At 43.5% G+C, this 13,067-nt stretch overlaps 1 protein-coding gene across 1 annotated transcript in view; it reads right to left on the bottom strand.

Annotated features, from left to right (window-relative positions):
- Positions 1–13,067, bottom strand: part of LOC144752572 (DNA nucleotidylexotransferase-like) — a 592,720-nt gene that overhangs the window by 506,412 nt on the left and 73,241 nt on the right. The gene's annotated exons all lie outside the window — the stretch shown is intronic.

The raw sequence follows: 13,067 nt of genomic DNA, 5'->3' as shown, positions 1-13,067 counted from the left end.
CTTGCTATTTGAGTCCTAGATTGACTTTGGCTGTTATATATTGTTAGACCCGGGATCCCTTGTTGGCTGAGGTAGGTACCTTAGGCCAAATAGGGACCTGCGTTTCAACGTAAGGGAAAGGAAGGTCACCTTCTGAGATAGCCCCGCTCACCCATTGGTAGCTTGGCACGAGCAGCCAAGCTTATCTTCAAGGCAAATGTATAAAGTGTTTGCACCCACGCTCACAGCAACCCAATGATGACACCACAAATAGACTCCACACGGGTTTTATAAAAACAGGTATAAACGTTATATAAAAAGATATACAATAAGACCACACAATATAAATCCAACATATGCATATTTGTAATATTTCTACTGGCCGGTTGTTAGGCCAGCCAGTTCTTGCGATATTATTGAGCACTTCTAAACATTCTACCATAATCCTAACACCATGCTATGCAGATCGTAATGCTAGAATCAGGCACTTGTACAATGTAAAAAGAATGCAATACGTACGCAAAAATCAGGCACTTTGCGATGTAAAAATAATGCAATATGTAGCACGACAATCAGATACTTTGCAATGTAAAAATAATGCAATGCGTAATACAACCATCAGGTACGTCGTTATACAGATGTAAGGAAATGCGTAATACACTAATCTGGTTGTTCGTTATTAAAGAATAATGCACTGCGTTATACGCTAATCGGGTAGTTTGTTATGCAGAAACAATGCAATGCGTCATACGACAATCAGGTAGTTCGTTATGCAGAAACAAGGCCATGCGTCATACACTAATCAGGTAGCTCGTTATGCAGGAAAGATGCAATGCGTAATACACTAATCAGGTACTTCGTCATGCAGAAATGATGCAATGTGTAATACAACATTCAAGTACTCCGTTATGCAGAAATGGAGTGATCCGTACTAAACTCCGGCACCAATCACGGTGCCTCAGGCGGTCTCTCTGCCACTCTTGCTTACTCGCAGGTAGCCTCTTACAACAGTTGCCCCCACCACGGGTATGGTATAAAACAAAAAGTGCAGCTCCACACTCCGGCCCCGGTACTGCCACTCCCTTGGCAATCCGGGCCGCGATACGAGCTGAAGCATAGGCTTGCGATGCTGAAGTGAGAGAGAGGCTGAGAGCATCTCCCTACGAGGCCGCACTGCGCCCCAGGAGTTGACACACGGAACCTGCAGGGCGCGAACTCACTCTCATCTCCAGGTCCAGCGACTTGGGCCTCAGATGCAATATTTGTGAATTGGCAACGGCGGGCTTGGGCTGGCAGCTCAGCTCCTCTTGGGGTGCCGGTCAGGTCCGGTAATGCTACGAAGATCTCAGGCTGCCACAGGGCACACACACACAGCGTCGCTGAGACTCCCTTGAGCTTCAGGTGCACGATCACCGGGCACTCCACATGAAGGTCTCAGGCTGCACCAAGAACATGAGTACAGCGTCGCTGAGACTCACTTTATCTCCGGGTGCAGGTTAACAAGCCAATCCTCACGAAGGTCTCAAGCTGCACAAAGCACACGCACACAGCGTCGATGAGACTCACTTGGATTCTGGGTGTCCACAATAACCAGGCAATCCTCATGAAGGTCTCGCGCTGCACAAAGCATATGCACACAGCGTTGGTGAGACTCACTTGGATTCCGGTGTACACGATAACTGGACAATCCTCACAAAGGGTTCAGGCTGCAAAAAGCACACCCACACAGCATCGCTGATCCTTGCTTGGACTCCAGGTGTCCACGATCACAGGGCACTGCTTACAAGGGTCTCAGGCTGCAACAAGCACATGCACACCGTGCTGCTGAGACTCTCCTGGAAACTTTTATGTTCCTGAGTTTCCACAACAGGGAGCCAGCTCACCTCGGGCCCTTGGGGCTAAGTTACTTCAGGACACAGCACACAGCAAAGTCCTTTCAAGCAGGGGAACACAGCACACAAAAAAGTCCCTTTAGCCTTTCCTTGGTTACAACAGCAAACTGCAGGCAAGCCCCAGAACACACAGCAAGGGTCAGTCCTCTCCTTCAGTCTATTCAGTTGTTTCATCCTTGGCAAAGGTCCTCTTGACCACGAAATACCTCCAGTCTTTTTCACACTTGATCAAGCCATCCTCCAAAGTTCATGGGCTTCAGCTCTCATAGTTATACCCCTCAATGGCTTTGAAGTCTTTGAGTTCAGGGGACACTGACCCCTGTTAAAACCAATATTGGGTGCCTCCCTGCCAGTGACACCTTCTTCCTTTGATTAGTGGGGGTCTGGATTCTCAATCACTCAGCAGGAGATAAGACAATTGTTTTATAGCAGCAATCCAGGCCTCTTCACCTCAAAGGGCTTTCCCTCCCTCTACACTCCAGATGCAGGTCAGCCTGTTGCTATCTCACCTCCCCCCCTGTATCAAGACATTCCCCAGATCCTATTGCTTTCAAATCCAGACAGTCAATCCACAGCCAGGCAGTGACACACAGAAATGATAGAGCACAAAAACAAAGCCACTTCTAAAAGAGTGGCTTCTAAACACACAATGCAAAAAACACCTTCATAAAAAGATAGGTTATTACATTGTGAAAACAATCGCAATGGACCGCACACCGCTAGCCCCTCCTCTGGATCGCCCCTAGGGACTCTGGTACATGGAGTTCTTGAGTGGTTCACCCCAGTGGGTGCAAGTAGGTACTTGTTGAACTGATGATCTCTAGACAGGATGCATGTCCCGGGTGTTTGGATGTTGCCCGAGACATGGCTCGGGTTTCGGGATAACTTCCCTCATCAGTAGAGAAAATAGTTAGGGGTGGAAGAGAAGGCCGCCAAGCAACCGTCAATGGCCTCGATGCCCAAACCGGCACGCAGGTGCGTCGTCCAGGAGCCCGTCGACTCAAAGCTCAAGGAAGCCAATTTGTAGAAACAATCGCAATGGACCGCACACCGCTAGCCCCTCCTCCGGATCGCCCCTAGGGACACTGGTACATGGAGTTTTTGAGTGGTTCACCCCAGTGGGTGCAAGTAGGTACTTGTTGAACTGATGATCTCTAGACCCGATACATGTCCCGGGTTTTTGGATGTCGCCCGAGACATGGCTCGGGTTTCGGGATAACTTCCCTCATCAGTAGAGAAAATAGTTAGGGGTGGAAGAGAAGGCCGCCAAGCAACCGTCAATGGCCTCGATGCCCGAACCGGCACGCAGGTGCGTCGTCCAGGAGCCCGTCGACTCAAAGCTCAAGGGAGCCAATTTGTAGAAACAATCGCAATGGACCACACACCGCTAGCCCCTCCTCCGGATCGCCCCTAGGGACACTGGTACATGGAGTTCTTGAGTGGTTCACCCCAGTGGGTGCAAGTAGGTACTTGTTGAACTGATGATCTCTAGACCCGATACATGTCCCGGGTTTTTGGATGTCGCCCGAGACATGGCTCGGGTTTCGGGATAACTTCCCTCATCAGTAGAGAAAATAGTTAGGGGTGGAAGAGAAGGCCGCCAAGCAACCGTCAATGGCCTCAATGCCCGAACTGGCACGCAGGTGTGTCGTCCAGGAGCCCGTCGACTCAAAGCTCAAGGGAGACAATTTGTAGAAACAATCGCAATGGACTGCACACCGCTAGCCCCTCCTCCGGATCGCCCCTAGGGACTCTGGTACATGGAGTTCTTGAGTGGTTCACCCCAGTGGGTGCAAGTAGGTACTTGTTGAACTGATGATCTCTAGACCCGATACATGTCCCGGGTTTTTGGATGTCGCCCGAGACATGGCTCGGGTTTTGGGATAACTTCCCTCATCCCTGCGTGCTGGTTCGGGCATCGAGGCCATTGACGGTTGTTTGGCGGCCTTCTCTTCCACCCCTAACTATTTTCTCTACTGATGAGGGAAGTTATCCCGAAACCCGAGCCATGTCTCGGGCGATATCCAAAAACCCGGGACATGTACGGGTCTAGAGATCATCAGTTCAACAAGTACCTACTTGCACCCACATGGGTGAACCACTCAAGAACTCCATGTACCAGAGTCCCTAGGGGCGATCCGGAGGAGGGGCTAGCGGTGTGCGGTCCATTGCGATGGTTTCTACAAATTTGCTCCCTTGAGCTTTGAGCCGACGGGCTCCTGGACGACGCACCTGCGTGCTGGTTCGGGCATCGAGGCCATTGACGGTTGTTTGGCGGCCTTCTCTTCCACCCCTAACTATTTTCTCTACTGATGAGGGAAGTTATCCCGAAACCCGAGCCATGTCTCGGGCGATATCCAAAAACCCGGGACATGTATCGGGTCTAGAGATCATCACTTCAACAAGTACCTACTTGCACCCACATGGGTGAACCACTCAAGAACTCCATGTACCAGAGTCCCTAGGGTCGATCCGGAGGAGGGGCTAGCGGTGTGCGGTCCATTGCGATGGTTTCTAGTTATTACATTGTGAGTTCAGGCATACTAAACTCCACCTTTCCATCTTAAGTCTTTGTGAAGATAGGCTGGAAAGCATATCACACAGCCTTCCCATTCTATCCTATGGACAAGATGGCCTTTCCATAGTGAAAAACGAAATGGAGATTATTTCACTGTCAGGACATGACACACACCTTAGTACATGTCCTACCTTTCACATGCACTGCACCCTGCCCCGGGGGTACCCTGGACCTACCATAGGGGTGGCTGATGTGCATAGAAAGGGAAGGGTAAGGTCTGGCAAGTGAGTGCACTTGACAGAACAAGATGGCAGTTTAACAAACTGTGTGCAGGACCTGCAATGGCAGGCCTGTGTTCCCTTTTTACGGCTACTTGTGTGGGTGGCACAATTAATGCTGCAGGTACACTAGTAGCATTTGCATTACCAGCCCTGGCACACATAGTGCACTTTACTAGTAAGGCAAACATACCAATCATGGACAAGCAATTACCATTACACTTTATACAGGGAGCACTTACACGTTGACACTGTTTAGCGATGGCAAAGTGTCCAAAGCCTCTAAGTTGGCAAAACAAAATCAATCACAGCACTGAAAATAGAGGAGGTAGAGGCAAAAGGTCAGGGGTAATCACACCAAGAAATGCCAAGTCTTACATATATTTACTAAGAGGTCATTCGAAGTATTTAATGCATTACCAAACAAAGATTATCTGGGGGTGGAACACTTTCTGAATCTGAGAGTATCATGCTGAGCAGATTTTGGTGTCCGAGTAATCGAGTAATACATTTCTTCCAGAGAGCTGCATCATTGTGATAACTATTTAGGATTTTTCTGGGGAATTACCTTGTAGGTAATCCTTGCGGTCTTACATGTCAAGCGACAAATGAAAGTAAACTAACCTAAATATCTATGGACAGGCATGATGCACTGAAATCTTTTTTGCATTTGACTTCAAAAGAGCTTTTCGATAGAGGAGGACTGCTTTGATGGGAGATAAAAAAGATTTTTCTGGGGGCAGGAAAGATAAATTCAGTCTTTTGAGGGCTTAACTTTAGTTTCATATTTAACATCCAGTTTTGAGTTCTATAAGTGAGATGCTAAGATTCTTAAGACTGTTGGAGCATTCAATCTTAATATACACCCAAGTATCAACTGCATATTGTAGAAAGAAGATGCTCTCTTTTGTTAAGAAATTGCCTACTGGCTATATATAAAAGCTGAAAAGTAGAAGGCAGAGGCTGTAGTCCTGATTTCGTAGGGAACATTGATAGTATTAGGGTAAACATTTCCTACTTTAATGCACTGTTCTTTCAAAACTCATTCCTTTGCTAAGGGTAGGGTTTCATGATAAAAAAAATCAAAGCCCACTGTTAGGCTCATAAGTACCAGAAATGTAATTAATCTAAGAGGCAATGAATGTTGTCCACAGTTTTGCGGATGGAAGTTTCAATACTTACCACCAGAGTGGAAATAAGACTGCAAATCAGAGGTGGTTGTTAGTATAGTCCTCTCGCTGGCTGGATACACATTTCTCCAGGATCTTTGAAAATACCGACAGTCCTGTGATGGGCTTGTAGCTGTCGAGCACATTCAGGTCTATTTTTGATGTATTGAGAATGGTTAACCGTGGACCTTATCGAGAAGAGGCAAAAGTGGACCCATATTTAGGGAATATAGGAAAAAGTCCTGGTTTGGGAGCAGCTGATGATTTGCAGCTAGAGCAAGACATTTGCGTGATCCTCAGCTAAAGGGAGGGTAGTGGCCCCTGAATAAAAATTTGATTATTCAGTGTTTACAATGGCGTTCTGCAACATATTAGGATAGTAATGGAGATACTTCAGGTAGATATAGATTTTTTCTTGGCAAAGCAATTGTTCTCAATGCCAGATGGTAATTAATGTTCTGCTATTTTCTCTATAATTGCTATGATTCCCTTGAAGAAGTTGAAACCTAGGTTATTACATTTAGATTTATTGAAGGGAGATGGGGCAGATGCAATAAATTGATTCTGTATGATATGAAGTGTTCACTGGAGTGACTGTGGTACTATGCAAGGTTTGATTTCAGGAGTATTTAGCATGACACACTCTAGATCGAGTGCAGGAACGAGGCAGAAGCCAACAAACAGCTCTAAACCGGTAAGTGGAGACCTAACCCCTAGGCCCTCTCTCTTCCCCCCCCCCTCCCCCCCCCCCTTTTTTTGCTCTTTAGGCAGCAGGGGAACCATTTATCTGTATACCTTTTGAGGATAGTACAGCAGGCCCTGGATTTAACTCAAACAGGGGATACATTTAGCATTACAAAATCTATACTTCATACTTGGAGTGAGAGAACTTAACCGGGGCGGGAGGTGGTAAGACCAATCACCTATATATGAATTGATTGTACCTAAAGAGGAGAACCTAGAGTTAACAAACAGGCAACTGGACATTATGGGTACCAAACTGATATTGTGGGCACTGCAGGCATGGAGCAGGAGATATTAGTAACACGAAGAGCAGGCACTTAAATTAAAAATAGCAAAGTGCAAGGCACATTAGATACTCGCTAATAGAGCTAAGAGCGTAACATCATATAGTACAGAACAGAGATATGATGGTGTCATACCTGTCTTTACTCAACAGAACATATCCAGTTCAGGAGTAGACCAACGACTATATATGCCCGTTCTGAGTACGTTTTAAAAATATTTGAGGTAAGATACTACTTTTAATAAAAAATCATGTAATGGTAGAAATAGTATCTATGAAACAGTAGAGTGAAAAAGTGCTATATATTTTACTACCACAGATACATGACAAGTGGGCAATTGCCTGACAAACAAAAAACCAAGGAACCCCATCAGAAGGAGCTCCTTTTACAGGAGAGAGGTAAATAGAAGAATAAAAGATCACCCCCGAAAAATGTGCAAACGAGGGGAGTTTCTATCTAACACCTAAAAAAAGTTTTCTTTTAATCAACAGAAGTACCAATAAGTGAAACTTCAAGTAGATCCCAGCCTGGAACGTTTCCTACACGGTCCCGAGGGTGAGAATCTATACTTATCTATTCTCCCGGGCCCCAGGGTTCATGAGTCCCTCCCATATCAATTGGTCTTCCACAAAGAAAAAGACTTGGAGGGCCCATATGCTATATGTGAATCCAAGGCGTACTAATGGGTAGAGAAAAAAGTAGAAGGTAAATCACAGGCAATGGAACCAATGTAAATATCACTGTGCAATGATCTGTACTAGATAAGTAAGCGTACTTGTGCCAGGAACTATATATGGTCAAAAGAACAACGGCAGTTAGAACTAATAGTGTGAAGTTAGAGTGGGTATGTGTTAATTAGAACAATTGAGCCCTTAGACTAAATGAGACAAAAGGTTTCAGTACACGATATCTGACAGTGTATATTTTCCCTAATATATTTACAGATACGGTACATCCATCCGTTCCTTGAAACCCCAGAAACAAGAAGTCCTGAGGAAGGTGCCACGATATCAAGTGTTAAGCACCGAAACGCGTCGACGCACTGTTTTGTCCAAAAGAATCCAATTAGGGCCAGATAAAGCTTTAGATGGGTATCAAATCTTTCCACTAAAGCTTTAGAGTAACCAAATTGGCTATGGCCATTGGATCCAGTGAAATATAGTGGCAGAGATATCAAGTGGGCCACTTACACGTGAGGGGTTTTGTTGTGACTATGTTTAGTCTGTTGTTTATTGTGAATATATTTTGATTGCTTTTCCATTTATTGTGTACCGTAATATTATGTTTATGTAACACTGTTGAATAAGTATTTTTATTTCTTCAAGATATTTAATCTTGGATTTTAATTGTTTTGGAAGAATTGTATGATTTTATCTTGTCTTTATTGTTTTTTTATATGCAACTTGAATAAATCTAGATTGTAAACAAGACTATTCTTTTGTGGAAACCCATTCCTATGTTTGTCCGAATACCTATGGCATACTGTGACCTCTCTTTGTACCACAAGAAAGGCCTTTTGTGACAAGTAGACTATTCGACTCCAGGGATTTCCCCTTTGACTAACTGTATTTAGCATGATAGACAGAACTTTTTCTGTCCCTTTTCACTTTTTGGGGGTGGATAGATCCAGAAAATTTTGATAGGGCTTTCTGAATCTTGTGTACATTGTCATTTGACCAGTTCGAAGTTTTCTTGGAGTTTTTCAGTTTCATTCTGACAGGAGCTAGTTTGTTCATGGTGGGGCAATCTCATCCTCATATCCCCGTACAATCCAATAGATTGGCTGATCCAGGACTGAACTCTACTGGCAGCTGAGTGGATCAGGGAGTGTAGTATGTTTTTGTCAATGTGTTTGAAGGGTCTTGAATACACAATTCTGGAATTTGGTTTGGCATGATTAGTTTTTTTTTTAAAACCACAAATAATGGTATCAAGGATGGGCCAAACTCTCCTTGAGTGCTTAAGTCTTGGAGTCAAAGATGAGAGCAGATAGGGGCGTTGCATGAGAAACCGCAGACCAATGTTTTAGGAGGGCAGAAATGATGTCATGTATGGGTAAAAATGTGATATGTCTGATGATAATTGTGCAGATAGATCTCGGGTGCAGTTTGAGTCAACTAGATCTCAAGATGGAAAGACTGTGATGAGGTATTGCAACGTGGGCTGTACAGTAGTAATAGATTTTACATGGGTGGTAGGCATGTTTGAGGTATTTGGGGCTTGCTTTGATGTGTGCAAGCAGGCACAGCAGATAGTATTTCAGGTGAGCTATGGAGGGTGGTCAGTAGAGCAGTATTTGAGGTAATAGCGCATGCGGAAGGAACAGATGCAAATCCAATTTCAATTTGATGTTGTGAAGTTCACTAAGGGGGAGCAGGAAAGAAATCTGTACTTTTGATAATTAGTAAACAGATAGGAAGCACAAGGGCATCATGGATTGGAGTGATGAGGTCCTTCTGAGGAAAGTCCAGTTACGTGCTCTATTTTTAGGTAACATGACTTGAACGGAGGTGAGATAATAGAAGTAGGTTGTATTATATAGACAAGCAGGCGATGAGGAGGCCTGGGGATTTAGGCACTGGGGCCATTTATAGCACTCCTGTCTATGTCTTTTGAGTGTTGATGACAGTAAGGGATTTAGTTAGCTTTTACAGTCAGGTCTGTGTCATGATGAGGTTGATGGTGCAGGTTTGGGGCCCTTATATGGGTGTGTCAGTATTCCATAGTTTAGTTACATACCATGGGGACTGAATACGCAGTGGTTAAGAGTTACAGGGGACTGGAGGAGGTGGACTAGTGACGTGATTGTAATTCACAGAATTTAGCATGCTTCAGTGCTGTTAGTGTTGTTCTCTCTAGTTGGGATTGAGGTTTTAAGGACTTTAAGGGGATACATTAATTTAGTGTAAATGGGTAGGTTAATGTTGTAGGATTGCATCATGAGTTTCCTATTATCATATAGTTATATCTGTAGGTTATAATTCCGGCTGTAGTAGATGAATATGGTACGTTTTGTTCTATAAGGGGGTTAGTGTTCTTCAATGATAAGAAGAAAAAGCAGAAAGTCTATTTCCAGAATGGTATGTTGTATGTGGAAAAAGCCCGTTTTATTGGTGCCTAGTTTCAGACTGCTGCATTTACCACTGAAAATAGTTGTCACATTTGCAGTTGGGGCTTTGTGTCTGTGATACTTGAAATTATTTTTGGAAAGGCCAGGAGGGAAAGGGATATTTGAGGTGTTAGTGTCCACATACTGGAATCTGGATGGTCAGGAATACATTGCCATCAGAGTTTGCGAACAATAATTCTTTGAATTTCCATAGCAGAGTATTTCCAGAGACACGTTTAGGAGCAAGAGTACATCATGGAGCATAAGAAATATGTGTGCAAGATCATAAAAAGCAACATTTCATCAAAGAGCAATAATCATATCACTAAGTAAAATTAAAGCAAAAAGTATATATCAGAAGTCAAAGCAGGGTAGGATTCAAATCCACTATGCCTTTCAAGTAAGTGAATTTCTGTCTCATAATTGAGGGGCACCATGACAATCTGAGGCAAAAAAAACACAGAGCTGTAGAATAAATTCACTGGAGAATAAACACACCAGTAATATAGCAGTATAGTTTATGATGTTTATCCAACCTTTTGGAACCACGTCATCCATACCAAAACAGACATTGTTATAATATATTGCTAGCTGCTACTGCCTAGGCCATGTTTCTGCACCCTGGCAATGCAGACTGTCCTGATGCATACATTGAGGGGAAAGAGTTAACATTTTTGTTCAGTAGGGCTAAGCCACTGGCTCTACTGTCCCGAAGAGAAACTGGCTCTAGTGCCCCAAGCAGGCCCACACAGGCACACCACCCTTCGTAGACGCCCTCTAAATGCACTCTGAAGGACGTTCATGCGAAAACACTGTGAAACTTTAGTGTAAATAACAGGACCATTGCTTGATGGCAGAAGAGAGCATGGGAGTTCACACCATCCAGTGTCAGCTTAATTATGTTGGAGGGTCCCGGCTAAAAATATTTTAGGCCCCTGTTTGGAACAACTTTTAAGTTTATAACTTATTTTGGCTAATTTACACCCTGTGTTGTCTAACAATTTAGAATTATGCATTAAAGGTTAAGAAACAAGGGGGCATATGTATCAAAGGATACATTTGCGATTCTCAAATAGCGATTTTTAGAGAATCGCTATTTGAGAATCGCAAAACGCTATGTATGTAGGATTTGCCAATAATTTTGCGAATCCTACATATTCCTTAATTGTGAATCGCAAATTGCGAATCACAATTAAGGACTACCTCCCCATTCATTCCTATGTGCCTAGAGGCTCATAGGAATGAATGAGAAGACATTCTCAATTTGCGATTCTCAATTAGAGAATCGCAAATTAAGAATGCAATTTCAATGGTGCCAGGGTGTCAAAAGGACACCCTGTTGCACCCCTGAAAAGGGCATGTATGTGCGCCACATGGCACTTTGAAAAATGCAAAAAAGTGAATTTTTCAAAGAAATCGCAAATTACCACCAACATGAAGTTGGTGGTAATTTGCGATTTCTTGAGGAGAAATCGCACAACTTGGATGCTTTTTACCTCGCATTTAAGGAATCATAATTTGTGTTTCCTTAAATGCTTTTGCAAAATAAGGAATCGCAAATTTTGCGATTCCCTATTTTGCAAGGGCTTTTTGGGATGATACATCCCAAAAGGCTTTTTCCCGTTCGCAAACTGGCCGATTCTGAGAATTGGCCCGTTTGCGAACGGGAAATGAGCTTCATACATATGCCCCAAGAATACAAAGAAGTGAGCTAGAGCAAAAGTTCACTTTTCCAGCGGCCCATTAAAAGATGGTGGCCATGGTCAATTTCCTACTTTTCCCATGCCTTAAAACTTCTCTGACGCCATCCCTGTGCACCCCTCACAACAGACACGCATTCATTAATTGATGCTGAAAGCCTGAGTAAAGAATCTATTAAAAGTAACCTTTCAATTTGTTCAAAATACTGCTTCATTACGCCACCCACAGTATCAGTTGCATGGTGGCAATTGTAATTGTCAGTGTTAAGTAGTATTTACATATTATACAAACTGCCATTAGTAGGGCACTTCAGCACCATTTGAGGGATGCTTTTCAATGGAAACTCTTTTTTCAACATCCACTATACCGAAACCTTTGTTTAGTGAAAGAATAACACTATAAATGATATATTGAATACTCAATAGTATATGCTAGTGAATAGATCTGAAAACTGAAATGTTCCATCCTGCTTAGAATTAAAAATGTAGGCAAACATGGCAGCTATTGGAAAGTGATGTCCTCGTTACTGTGACCGGACTCTCCAGCATCTCAACACATACCTTGTCTTTTCTAGCATTCTGAGGTAATGGTGCTTTGCAAAGTCCGAACAAAGGAATCGACAAACAGTGGGGCATATTACCAACGTTAAGCGATATTTATCGCTAACGATGCTTAGCAACGAATTTTTTAACGCTAAGCATCGTCAGAAATTATCACAGATAAACCTTGCTATTATCAAGGTTTATCGCAAATGCGATAAAAAGCGGCCGCAATGCATGAATATCGCTGAAAAGTCAGCGATATTCATGCATTACCGAGCTAATGCTCTTAGCCATGTTATCCACCTCCCATTGGATAACATGGCTAAGAACTGCTCAGGGCAGGTGTTAGTTTTTGGAGATATTCGCGCTTAGCGCGAACATCTCCAAAAGTTGGTAATAGGAGATAGCGATGTTAGCGACTGTTTCCAGTCGCTAACATCTTGGCACGCCCACTTTGCATGTCATTAGTGATAAATATCACTGACATGCAAAGTGGGGCCTAAGATGGTCGCTATCTCCTACTAGCTGTCGCTAACTGGTGTTAGCGACAGCTAGGTAATAGGGAGATAATTTTATCTCCGCTTTCTTGGCTTTTAAAGCCAAAAAGCGGAGATAAACCCCCTTGATAATATGCCCCAGTATTTCTAGTTCCTGATTATAAGTTGATCAAGAGTGTTGATTGTCGCACCTGATAAAATCCGAATCCCCAGGGTTCAAAATGTATCGGGTGCAGTAAATAGAATCTATTCCAAGTTTTTGGGGACTAACATGTTTACTGCACCACAATCCACATGTCACAGTAAATACTATATTGTATTTCCCTGTAAAATTCCGACGTGTTTGACTTGCCA

The sequence above is a fragment of the Lissotriton helveticus genome, chromosome 5_1 (genome assembly GCF_964261635.1).
Source record: "Lissotriton helveticus chromosome 5_1, aLisHel1.1, whole genome shotgun sequence".
Classification (NCBI taxonomy): domain Eukaryota; kingdom Metazoa; phylum Chordata; class Amphibia; order Caudata; family Salamandridae; genus Lissotriton; species Lissotriton helveticus.
The sequence above is the reverse complement of the archived record's forward strand: the minus strand, read 5'-3'. Positions and strand labels throughout refer to the sequence as shown.